This window comes from Apus apus, chromosome 2 (assembly GCF_020740795.1).
Source record: "Apus apus isolate bApuApu2 chromosome 2, bApuApu2.pri.cur, whole genome shotgun sequence".
NCBI classification, from domain to species: Eukaryota; Metazoa; Chordata; class Aves; order Apodiformes; family Apodidae; genus Apus; species Apus apus.
In genome coordinates this window covers 140,718,303-140,731,576 of record NC_067283.1, presented here as the reverse complement: position 1 = coordinate 140,731,576, position 13,274 = coordinate 140,718,303, and the positions used below count along the sequence as shown (strand labels likewise).

The 13,274-nt window shown below is 36.5% G+C and overlaps 1 pseudogene; it reads left to right on the top strand.

Annotated features, from left to right (window-relative positions):
- Window positions 1–5,349, top strand: part of LOC127380819 (uncharacterized) — a 45,685-nt pseudogene extending 40,336 nt beyond the window's left edge.
- The last annotated feature ends 7,925 nt before the right edge of the window (window positions 5,350–13,274 follow it).

The window sequence follows — 13,274 nt, the reverse complement described above, 5'->3', positions numbered from 1 at the left end:
AACAATATCACTTGAAAGATCTTGAAGTGGTGAAGAATCCATAACATCATTTCACAGCCTTACGGGTATTAACAGCCTCACATGGGACCCTCAACCACCATGCATATGGACCTAGTGCCTCATTTAATCTCACTTCCAGGGCTACCGTACCTGCCCCAGCAACACTGTAGAAGTGCTGGTCTGCAGCCTTGTCCCTGTCCCCTGGATATATCACTCAGCCCTATGACTTGGGTTGCATTCACCTGTTCCTGATCCCTTCTCTTTTTGCTCCCAGGTGAGGTCTTGGAGGGATTCTGGACATGGTTAATTGCTTGTCACGTTGATGGACCTTACTACCTGTTGTCAGCCCTTCCCCTGTGTTCAGTCCTTGCACGACTTTTTCCCAACAGTAAGGGCACAGCCTGCATAGGGTCAGCCTTGGCTCCTGGATTCCCATCCCTTTGAGAATAACTGGCTTTCACTGCTCTCTGGCATTCCACTGATAAAAATATTTACCTTACATGTAGTCTGAATTCCTCTAGCTTCAGATTTTTGATAGCAGCTTTTGCTGTGTTGTAGGCACCTAAGCTATCTTCTATTCTGTAATAAACAACTCAGATGTTTATCAAGTTACTGCTTAAACTTATTTCAGATAAAATATTACCAGTGTTCCTGGAACTTGAATTACTTTTCTAGCAGTTTTCGTGAAGCTTATTTATCACCCTGACATAATTTTCTATAAACATAATGTAAAGTAATATTATTTTTTATATTTGTACTTTTCTACTTATAAATTACCCTTCCCTTTTTTTTAAAAATGTTTCAAATTCAAGATTTTTTAGAGTCTGAGCAAGCCCCAAATGTGATTAAACAGACATAGGCATGTTTCAGAAACATAGGTTATGGCCATTGCATTAATGGCAATCTGTCTCCCTAAGAATCATGAGCAGTACATGAAATGTGGTTCACCTTTCTGCTTTCCACAGGACTACTTCACAGATATATAGCAAATTTCACAAACACAACATTGCTTTATTGCTCTCATAGGTGGGGCCTCTTCCAGTCAGGATCTTGCGTCCTTTACCTGACGTTAGGTAAAAACCAAAACAAAAAACAAACAAAGAGAAATTAATTGTCTGTCTCTCTCCTCCACTTGTAAAAATATGACACATATTTAAGTAAGATGCTCATAAAAATAATAGACATGGTCTTAAAGTTTAGTAACATAAAACAGAGAAAGAAGTAAAAGAATATAAAGGTGATGAAGGAAAATGTCATAGGATGCAACCATATGATTATTATTTAATATAGAAACACTAACTGCAAACAAGAAGGAGGGAAAGGGTACATAAAGATCACATTGTCTCAAGCACGACATTGATTATATGGCAAAAAATATTCCCTGCCACTTCACTGGCTTGCTTAACAAATGAAATATCAGCCATAAAATCTTAACAAAATCATTCAGGTGGGAAGACAGCTTAGGAGATTGTCTAGTCCATTCCCATGCTCAGAGGAGGTAGGATCAGCTAAGGTGAGTTGCTCAGGGATGTGTTGTTGGGTTTTGAATATATTCAAGGATGGAGACTCGACAACCACTCTGGGCAACCTGCTCCAATGTTTGGGTTTTTTCTGTTTCCTTTAAGTAACAAAGCAGAGAAAAATAGATTTATTGTTTTGTTTTGTTTTTTTTCTCTTATGGCCTTATTTTCATTGAAAAATCATTCCGTGCTATAGTTTTTTGTGATACAACCCAATACAAAATATTAAGGATGTTGCTAAAGACTGAATTTTGCTTATGGCTATAGATGAGTATGCAGGACAGTTTGAGGATTTTTGCTACCAAAAAAAACCTCTGAAAAAATATTTTCCAATGACATTGTAAGGAAGAAAAACACTGTTTTTTCTGCTACTAGTACAGATGCAGGTAGCTGGTGATGCATCAACTGTTACTAATACTTTTGAATCTGTAGTAATCTAGCAATCAAAGTATCATTATAGAGGGCACAGACTTGGTAAAAATGTAATATTTCGCATGACACATAAAACTTTAAACCTATGATTGTATAAGTCTCAGATTTGTGCTGCCTGAAGAGCACTTAAAATATTTTTCACAAAATGTTTTAACTTCTTATATTGGAACTACTTATCCTCATGTTTTTCCTAGGTTTCTGGAATCCTGGAGTGTTTAGATGAAATCTTTATTAATCTTTATTTTAAAAAGAAAAAAATATCAGCTGTTACATGCAACTCAGACTTGTTATGTACAATTGTCACCATTATGATCATCACTCCTGAAAAAAAAAGAATGAGAAAGTGAACAGTAAACTGATAACAGAAAGGTATTGTAACAGCATGCTAACAATTCTAATGTTCACCATTGTGTGGTGTTGGGCGTCTTCATGTACCCTGGCTTTTCTGATAATTCACATCACATGATCAGTTTAATTTAAAATTAATTGTGGAAGTAATTTTATGAAATAATTTAATTTTTTTAATATGTCGAGTAAGGACAGAGGTCTTCTCTATTTGTAAGTACTAATGGCAGGTACAGAAATTACTCTGTTCATTTTAATCAGAGACGTTGGTCAGATCCAATATTCTGTAAAGTCAGTAGAAACTGTCTCATTAGTTTTAATAAGAATTAGCCAAAAACTATGAACTGTCATCATCTGTTAGGTAGCAGACAAAGACTTACATGTGATGTTATTTGGATACTGCCCCTGAAATCATCTGGCTTAATTGCTTAGAAGTTATCAGGCAGACCCTCCTTCATGTATATCTCCAAAACATAAGTTGGGACAAGCTGACATAAAGCTATTTTTTGTGGGTCTGAAAAATTATCCATAACCTGATAAACATACAGAAAAAATATCTCTTTCTTCCCTTCCAACAACATTCTTTATGTTTTAAGTGCCAATCACCTTTTCCTTTATATTAATTCATTAACATAATTAAGTTAAACTTATAGTGATTTTTGGCTTGAAATTTCTTCTTCTACACATTAGAAAATAGAAAAGGTTTGGGTTTTATTTGACTTAGTGATTAAGTATCTCCAACTGGCAGAGGTAAGATTATCTGTAGCTCAAACAACTTTAAGTTTTGTATTCTGTGTTACCTTTGTGATGTTAGTTTTTTGTAAGCAGTTTAAGAAACTACTGATTTTAATTAACTCCTCATATTCATTCTCTTTTAGAAGAAGATTCTCACTTTTTTCAAATATTTAAAGAAGAAATTATCAACACAAGGTAGCTATAACATATACCAGTTCTGTTTATTCTTGCAGAAGAATGTGAAAGGGACTAGACATATGTCAAAATTGTGATAAAATAGCTTCCATTTTTTTAAATATATGGCCCACCTACTGCCATAGAAATTACAAAGAAGCTTTGAAAACCAGGTGCTAACTAGTAATGATAAGCATTTCAGAGATGCAGGGTAAGGATGGTGTTCTAAACTACAGTCTACAAAATAAACCTAACTCAGCTTCTTACACTAGCTAGGCCTCACTGTTACTTCATGCCTTTCAGTGTAATGATTAATGAATCTCGTTTTAACACGGAGATAATATATAGGCCAATAAACAATATGCTATGAGCAAAGCTAGAGTAAACCATAAAACATCCTCTGCTTTATATTGATGTCTACCTGTTAGCTGATACATAACAGAGAACAGTTTATTCCTAAATAAACGTGGATAGTTTAAACTTACAAGTAATAATGCACATATCTGATGCATGCAATTTATACCACTGTGTGTGAGTATGTGTGTTTGTGTAATTATTAATTCAGCTCAGAAGACAAGTCCATATCACCATATTCTTTCAATTTACCATCAGTTTTCTTAAGTGTTCTATCCTGCTTTGTAATGCAGATATGACTGCACAGAAATAAGACCACAATAATTTGTATCTAGAAGGAGACTGAAGTGATATTAGGTAAGAAACATTTACAATCTAATCTGACTTGTTCAAGTCTTGCAATACGGCAGGTGGTACTTTCTTTTATTTATCTAGAAAAGGTTTTCATCTGTGGTTCACTACCTATATACTGACAAGCTAAGTTAATTTAATTTAAATGCCATTTTTACAGAATTTGTTCTCTTTTTATTTATTTATTTATTTATTTATTTATTTATAGCAATTCTTTTGGTTATGGATGAGATATGCTATTCCTTTCATCTTTCAAAATCTCTTTCATTAATATTAAATTCAGTATTTGGGATCATAGGTTTAAATAATAGACAGATTGAAATTATTAAAAAATAGGTTACATATTAGAAGTTGCCTCAGTGACCATGCAATATTATTTCATTAAAAACATTTTGTAAAAACATATACATGTCTTCATACAGTCTGCAAATATTATCAAATATTTGTATATATTCTGCATTCTGTAACAAATGGATCACTGTACCTTATCGTGTGTGTGTGTGTGTATTGCCACAACATTCTCCTAGAGAAGCTGGCTGCTTGTGACTTGGATGTGCACATGATTTGGTTGATAAAAAATTGGTTGGATGTCTGGGTCCAAAGAGTTGTGTTCAGTGGAGTTAAATCCAGTTGGTGGTTGATCACGAGTGATGTTCCCCAGGGCTCAGTGCTGCGGCTGCTCCTGTTTAACATCTTTGTTGATAATTTGGATGAGGGGATGAAGTGCACACTCAGTAAGTTTGCAGAAAACACAAAGTTGAGTGGGAGGTTTGATCTGCGTGGGTAGGGAGGCTTTGCAGAGGGATCTGGACAGGCTTGATCAATGGGCCAAGGCAAATAGCATGAGTTTCAATAAGGCCAAGTGTTGAGTCCTGTACTTTGGTCACAACAACCCCTAGCAGTGCTAGAGGCTTGGGGAGGAGTGGCTGGAGAGCTGCCCAGCAGAGTGGGAATAGTGTGACCAGCAGGATCAGGGAGCTTATCCTGCCACTCTAGTCGACTCTGGTGAGGTCGCACCTTGAGCCTTAGGTGCAGTTTTGGGCACCACAGTATAAGAAGGACATTGAGGGTGCAGAGAAGGGCAGCTGGGCTCATGAGGGGTCTGGAGAACAGGTCTTATGAGGAGAGGCTGAGGAAGCTGGAGCTGTTCAGCCTGGAGAAGAGGAGGCTGAGGGGAGACCTCATTGTTCTCTACAACTACCTGAGAGGAGACTGTAGTGAGTTGGGTGTTGGGCTCTTCTCCCTAGTGACTAGCAACAGGACAAGAGGAAACAGGGTCAAGTTGCACCAGGGGAGGTTCAGATTGGATATTAGGAAAAATTTATTCACAGAAAGAGTGGTGAGGCATTGGAACAGGCTGCCCAGGGAGGTTTTGGAGGTACCGTCCCTGGAGGTGTTCAAAAAATGGGTGGACATGGTGCTTCGGGAGATGGTTTAGTGGCTAGGGGTTGTAAGGCAGACAGTTGGACTTGGTGATCTTGAAGATCTTTTCCAACCTTGATGATTCCATGATTCTATGATTTTATATATATATATATATATGTATATATATGTATATATACATATATATATATATATTTGCAGTTGTTAACATTCCAGCAAAGGAACAGTAATCGGTAGAGAGAAAAAAAAAAAAAAAAGCAAACCAAACAAAAGAAAACGAAAACGAGAAATAAAAACCAAAAAAAGCCACCCCAAACAAACAAAAACAAAGTGTCAGGAATGCTTTTCACATGCTGGGTCCATCAAATGCTTAGCTTCTGAAAGCAGGGTTACTTCCAAAAAATGCAAATAAAATTAAAATGCAAAATTAAAAACTTGTGTACGTACAACTAATGATCATAGAATAAAATAATTATTTGGGTTGGAAGTGACCTCTAAATGTCACCTAGTCCAACACCCCTACAATAAGCAGAGGCATCTACAACTTGAGCAGATTGCTCAAAGCCCTGCCCAACCTCACCTTTAATGCTTCCAGGGATGGGGCATCTGCCACCTCTCTGGCCAACCTGTTCCAGTGTTTTACCACCTTCATAATAAAAAAATCTTCCTTACATCTTGTCTAAATCTACTGTATTTTAGTTTACAATTATTACCCCTTGTCCTATCACAACAAGCTCTACTAAAAAGTCTGTCTCCATCTTTCTTATACATCCTCTTTAAGATCATGGGAGAGGTGCTCCAGCCCTCTGATCATCTGCATGACCCTCATCTGGACTTGCCCCAGGAGCTCCACATCCTTCTTGTGTTGAGAGCTCCAGAACTGGACACGGTACTCCAGGTGGGGTCTCATGAGAGCAGTGTAGAGAGGCAGAATCACCTCCCTCAACCTGCTGGTCACTCTTGTTTTGATGTAAACCATGATATGGATGGCTGGGTTGTGACCACACATTGCCAACTCGTACAATAATTCATTCACCAGTATGCTCAAGTCCTTTTCTGTAGAGCTGTTCTCAATCCCTTCATCCCCTAGCCTGTACTGATATCAAGGATTGCCCCAGTCCAGGTGTAGGACCTTGCACTTGGCCTTGTTGAACTTCACACATTTTTATACAGGCCCACCCCTCAAGTTTGTCAAGTTGTCTCTGGATGACAGACCCTTCCTCCAGCTTGTCACCCACACCACACAGTTTGGTCTTGACAACAAACTCTCTGAGGGTGCACTCAATTCCACTGTTCATGCCATCAACAAAGATGTTGAACAGTGCTGGTTCAATTGGACCAAATCTCCATTTGTGATCAAGCCACTGACCACAACTCCTTGAATGCAACCATCCGGCTAATTCTTTATCCACCAAGTTGTCCATCTGTCAATCCATGTCTCTCAAATTTAGAGGATGTTGTTCAGGATGGTGTCAAATGCTTTGCACAAGTCTAGGTAGTTGACATCAATATGTACTACTGTGAGGCACCGCGTGTTACTGACCTATATTGGGATGTTGAGTCCTTGATTGGAATTCTTTGGATGGAGCCATGTAGCCAATTCCTTATCCATTGAATAGTAAAGCCATCAAATCCATATCTCTCCAATTTAGCAACAAGGATGTTGTGTGGAGCCGTGTCTAAGACCTTACAGAAATCAAGATAGTTAATATCTGTTGCTCATACCTTATCCACCAAAACAATCACTCCAGAGTAAAAGGCCACCAGATTAGTCAGGCCTATAATTTTATGATAACAAATGGTGAGTTCTTCTGCAGATATTGGTCATCTTGGCTTAAAGACAGTCATGTAAACTTCTTTGCCTGCTTGCCTACTCTTTTCTACTCGGATTAAAATTCCACTTAATGTGTTCTCAGGATCAATCACCAAAGTGGGTCTGCATAGCATGTGTTCACAGACTGGAAAGAGTGCTATTCAGTTAGATAATTAGAAAACATGTAGAGATTCCATTTTTTGTGGCAGATGCTACCGCTGTTACTCTGCCTTTTTTGTCCTGTGTTTCGTGTGGCAGACCTATATGATTATTTCCAGTCTGTTAATTGAGAAATAGTGGTTTGCTACATAGCTTACCCACAGTTCTGCAAGAGTAGTCCTATATCTCATCCTTGATCTGCCTGCTACTGTAAACTCAGCCATGTAGCCATATAGATTTTTGTAGTGCATCCACTCTCTGCCGTGCATTCTATCATGTTGTATTCAGCAGATGCAATATATTTACTCTATGGAAACATAGGTAAATAATTACCCAAGTATTCATATCCATGAGTTAGACAGAACTGATTGGTATTTACTCAGTTCTACCAGATTGTGTTGATGTTGTTTCAGACAAACTTTGCATTTCCAAAGCTACTTGAAAACTGACTTAATTCCAATTATTCATTTAGGTATTAATTAATTGAACAGATAGATAAAAAGAACCAAGAAGAAAAAATAATTAAATGCTTTCTGGGAATTAGAGAAAGAATTTAGTATAATTTCCTTCATTTTAACCAACTCCTGTGTGGTTCTAATGCCCTCCGTTCTTTTCATTTTTTAATATATTTATCAACATGTGTATGTTCCTTTCCCTCTTAGTAAACACCTGTCAACAAATTAGCAAGATTTCTACAACTAAAGTTGCCTATGAGCAAGGTGCTACTACCATATTCAAAAAAGGTTGAGTGTAGTTTCTTTCAGTTAACAACTTCAGACATCATTTAACTCAAAAGTATATTTACCATTTAGTATAAAATATTAACTTTTCATAGTATTTGTTGATAATACTACAACAGAACCTGACTGCATAATTTACATCAGTTAACTGCACTGAATTTGAACATAGTTTTCTCCTTGACTGTCATTGTACTTCTTTCTCTCATCTTTCATTCTGAAATTGTTGACTTGAGTTTTATGGTGTTTGGGAAAGGCATTCATCTTTATTTTCTTTCCTCCCACCCTTTTCTTTCTCAGCTTTATTTCTTTACCTTTCATCTCTTACCTCCCACTTTTCTGCTAATATTTTATGTGTCATTTATCAATTGCAAAATAATAACAAATGTATTATTGTGTTAGTATAGAAATTTGTGTCTCTGACTTGTTATTGTACAGGTTTATGTTTCCAGTTCTAGCATAAAGTAACGTTTCTGAAGATTTGTACAACTTATGCACAAGACAAGAGAAGTCTGAATTGGCTGACTGGTGATGTCAAGCTCAATTACTTATATCCTCTCTCATAAATTGCTCTTCATAGACATTATACATGTCTAATGATGTCTACACTGTCAAGAATAATATACTTAATCTCAATTTACAGGATGCTCGACCTCAGCTTTACCCTAATAATATTACATTACATTTTAGTAATTTATATAGCACTTTTAATACCAGTAACTGAGAGACTTTAATTTTCAGAGGCTGTCCTTCCAACATCAAGCTACATTACTTCCTACCTTGCCAATGGCTAGGAATTGCTTGATTAGTGATACTTTCTAACTGACCTATGATCTTTTGTCTTTAATGCACTCTATTCACTTCCCCTCCATCCCAGGTAGGGAAAGGAGAGAGAGTAAAGGGGGAGAGACTTTCTGTGTTGAAAACTAAACTAGACAGCTTTAATTAAATACTAATGATAAAAGAAAATATGTACAGTCATGTACAAATGTGTTCAGGAATGTGCAAAACCCTATTGCCTCCCCTCAACCCCAGCAACTCCCAGGGCATCTCCTGAGCTGTGAACAGTCCCAAAATGTCCCGGAGAGTGGCAGAGCAGACAGGAGCTGAGAGGAAAGTTATGAGGATCAAGAATGCATGAGCCTAAGGATCAATGCTGAAAGATAAATGGAGTCCTCTCTGGATGACACCCATCGGTGGAAGAGAAGGGAAGAAAGAAGCAGGAAGGAAGTTGAATTCCATTATCTCTGACCTTACACTGAACTTACATAGATATATGAAATGGAATATTTTGGTCAATTTTGCTGTCTGTCTAGTCCACTCTTTACTATGGGAGGGTTACAGATAGGATTCTTCTGCTCCCTGTAACATCTGAGGTGGCAGAGCAAAGTGACCTTGGCATCTAGGAAATAATATAAACATTCCAACATTATCAGTCCAGTAGCTGGAAAACTTGCTGCTAGTTAAAAGACAGCTGATTGAGGAGAAAAAAATCAGGAAAAGGAAAATTAGCTTCATCCTGGGCTAAACCAGGACAAACTGCAAGCACTGCAATAAAAAAAATTGTTTCTCTATTACTATAAATAGTTTCACTTATCTGTTTTATAACTGAAAATAAAGACTACAGATAATAGGAAAAGATTGGACAGCATAAGGTGAAATATTGGCTGACTTGCTCTGTAAGTATTCTAACATAGTCTTGTCCTCAGAAAAGGAGCTAGGAGCCTGTAAGTATCTGGCAATAAATTATATGTGGATTAGTCCGGACAAAGAAGAAAGATAAATACAGGCAAACAAGAAGTATGAGTAAAAGAAAATTATTACTATTTAAGAGCAAAAGTGATGGAAATCATAAGTTAGACCTGTATACCTTGGGAACAGCAACAAGCAAGAAGACAGGATTACAGGATTTCCTTCATAATATAGCAGTACTTGGTCTTTTCAGAAGAAATTAATGAACTTTCAGTAAATAATATACAAGATGGGAAAATACTGAAATAAGGAAAAAGGAATGGGGAAAGTAGTATCAAGCAGGAAATAATTTGTAAGTTAGTGTAAAAGCAAAGTTAATCATCCAATGGAACATTAACATCTAACAGTAGATTTTACTATTTTGCTTAAATTTATGTGTAGGTCAAAATTTTGTCTTTGCAATTTTTGAAGACAGAATTACAGAAACTGAAAACTGAGTCACAGTACAATGAAATCAGACATACTAACCATAGACATATAAGTCAAAATTAGAATGTGGATTAAAATACAGTAAAACCTCGCTTTCCAAGAAAAAATATTTTATGGTTTATTACACACATTTTTATCCACACTGTTTATATGTTTATAATAAACATGCAAATATATAATGAACATGTTCATATGCTTATAATGTGCATGTAATTGTTTGCATATTGAAATTTGGGGGTTTCAAAATATTCCCAAGCACACTTTGAAAATCTGTCAGCTTTCAAATTCAACTTAACTTTCAAGTTTCAATCTACAGAATAGGCAAGTCACAGTTCTGTTAGAACAGGTACACTCCATAAACTTTTTAGGTCCAGATAAATCCTAAATCAAATGTAAGAATTTCCCACTGTCTCTCTTACAAACATGGCTCATTCATTTCTGAATAGAGCCCTTTCTGTATAATATTTATGCAAGGCATTCTGAAATGTTTATTTGTGCAATACAGATCATTGACAGGCTAGTCTTATACACCAAAAAGTGAATTAATTCTAAAAGCAATCTGGATCTCTTGATTATTAGACTAATCTAACATTCTGATCTTTCACTGGATCCAAATAAAATCCTTGAAGGACTGAATTCATACAGTCTTGTAATAGCTATGGCAGCTACTTAACTTTAATCACCTTAAAACCTACTTTAATTACCTCTGTCCTTGTTATTTTATGTCTCGGAGTAGTAAAAAAACCTAAAAATAAGATTGACAAGAAACAGAATGCTAAATAAGAAGCCACAGACACCAGTATCTACAGCTTCAGTATTCAGATATATAAGAACATAGTTGCATCTCATTCCTCAGCACTTCAGTACAACACAAGCACTCCCACTTCATCTAGTCATTAGCCATTTCTTATCTTCATATTTCCTCTGTGGCATCTTTGTGCTATACCCACATGAGTGTGTGAGCAGATTCATAAAATGAACTGGGACAGGGAGTTGACTTGAAAAGTAGCACAGTGAAGTAGAATTAGTCTCCAATGAATTTTTCCTTCTTTTTAGGTTGTGCAATTTATAGCCAGTTCCATGCTGTAAAGCCTGAGAAATCTGCAAGTACTGTATAGTACAGGCATTAGAGAAAGTTTATGTGTAACTTGAGCCCATGTTTCCTCAGACAAATAAAAGATACAAGTTTGTATCCTCTGTGCTCCAGCTAAATACTCTTTTCTGTCAAAGAGTGGGTGATGATAGCTAAGAAATCCTCTCAAAAGCTTCTTCCTAAATATTTTTCTCTATTTTTTTTTCTTTTGTTTACTAAAATCCTGACTTTTAGTAGGAGACTCTATACCTCTGGAGAACAGACTTTAGGCCAACCCCAAAATAATCTCATTTTCTATTGACATAGTAACAACAATCACAATAACAAAAGTATTCTCAATCTATTTGCTTCTCCCAGAAGTAAATGTTTTTCTTTTTTTGTTTGTTTGGGTTTGGTAATTGCTGTGTATAATATGTAGTCATATTGGAGCAATTTGGTTGTTGTGGTGTGGCCACTCAGAATTGTCCTCTGCGATAAATGTAAAGATGTGGTGTAATTATTTCAGAAGTAATCTTTACTATTTAATGATTCTGAGTGTTTTAGGGAGGAACAAGGAAAAAATTGGCTGCTGGAAATCTATATTTCTGTCATCAGACCACAGTGAAAACTAAAATAACTTACATTCAAATATTTATTCTGCTGAAGTGGTGTCTGTGTAAGGTAAAGGAGCCTTGATCCCCACATTATTTTAAATATTTTTATCTCTATAGTGAGATAAGCCAGTTCAATCAGCTACAAATAAGTATTGTGTCTCTAAGTGAATTAAACTAGCAGGTAGGCAGAAAAGTAAACAGGAAACCTCACCTATGATTCCAGACTCAGAAAGTTGGGATTGTTCCTCAGCAGAGGAGGAGGCTCCACAGAGACTTTGTGGCAGCCTTCCAGTACCTGAAGGCAGCCTCCAGGAAAGCTGGGTGGGGGTGGCTTTTTACATAGAACAAGGGGTAATGGATTTAAACTGGAAAAGAAAATATTTAGATTAGACATTAGGAAGAAATTCTTGACTGTGAGGGCGTGGGGTGCTGGAATGTGTTATCCAGGGAATTTGGGGATGCCCCTTCCTGGTGGGAAGGGACAACTCTCCACCACCAACTGTCCACCGGGACCTCGACACTTCTACTACACAAGGACATCTCTCCCTTGGGATACCAGCACAGACCTGTGTCATCTGCCTATCTGTAAGAGAGTTCAAAAGAAGCCACATGGAGAAGACAATAAGAGGTTTGATCTTTATATAAAGAAAAAAATTATAGTGAGAACAATCAATGACTGGAACAAGCACCCCAGGAGCATGGTATAGTCCCCATCTCTGGAGGTTTTCAAGTCACTACAGGACAGAGTGTCAGATAATCTCAGCTAGGCTCCCTTTCCCAGAAAAGGTTGGATCAGGTGAACATTCTAGGTTCCTTTCAACCTGGCATGTTTGTAATTTTATGATGTTGAATTAATTGATAAAACTTTGACTTCTGCTAAAATAATTGAGTACATTAAAATTATAAATTTATATTTATAAGGACCGATTTATTTAATTTTTAATGTATGTGAAGAGAAATTTGTTTGGATTATCCAAAATCAAAATTATACTATTTTATAATGCTGGCATATTATAAATCACCTTCAGAAAAAAAGTCATAATTCAGCTATGCCTAATGCACAGATCACCAGGTATACTAATCTTTCACATAAAGTACAAAAAATATTGTCTTACTCTTTAAAGTAAATAAAATCTGCACACATCATCCTCTCTCATAATTTTGCCTCTACTCTGGGACAGATCTGCTGATATGATTTAGCTGTAGTCAACATTTATGTACTTTGCTCTCTTTATTCACAGAAATTTATGCTTAAAATTTCAGGAATGTCAGTTATACACCATAATGCATCACTTATGACTCCCCAACATTAGTCATAAAGCATAACAATTGGGGTAGAAAAGGATACTGGATTTTGATCCAATGTCTATGAGTTTGATTAAATATTTTTTATATAGTTGTATT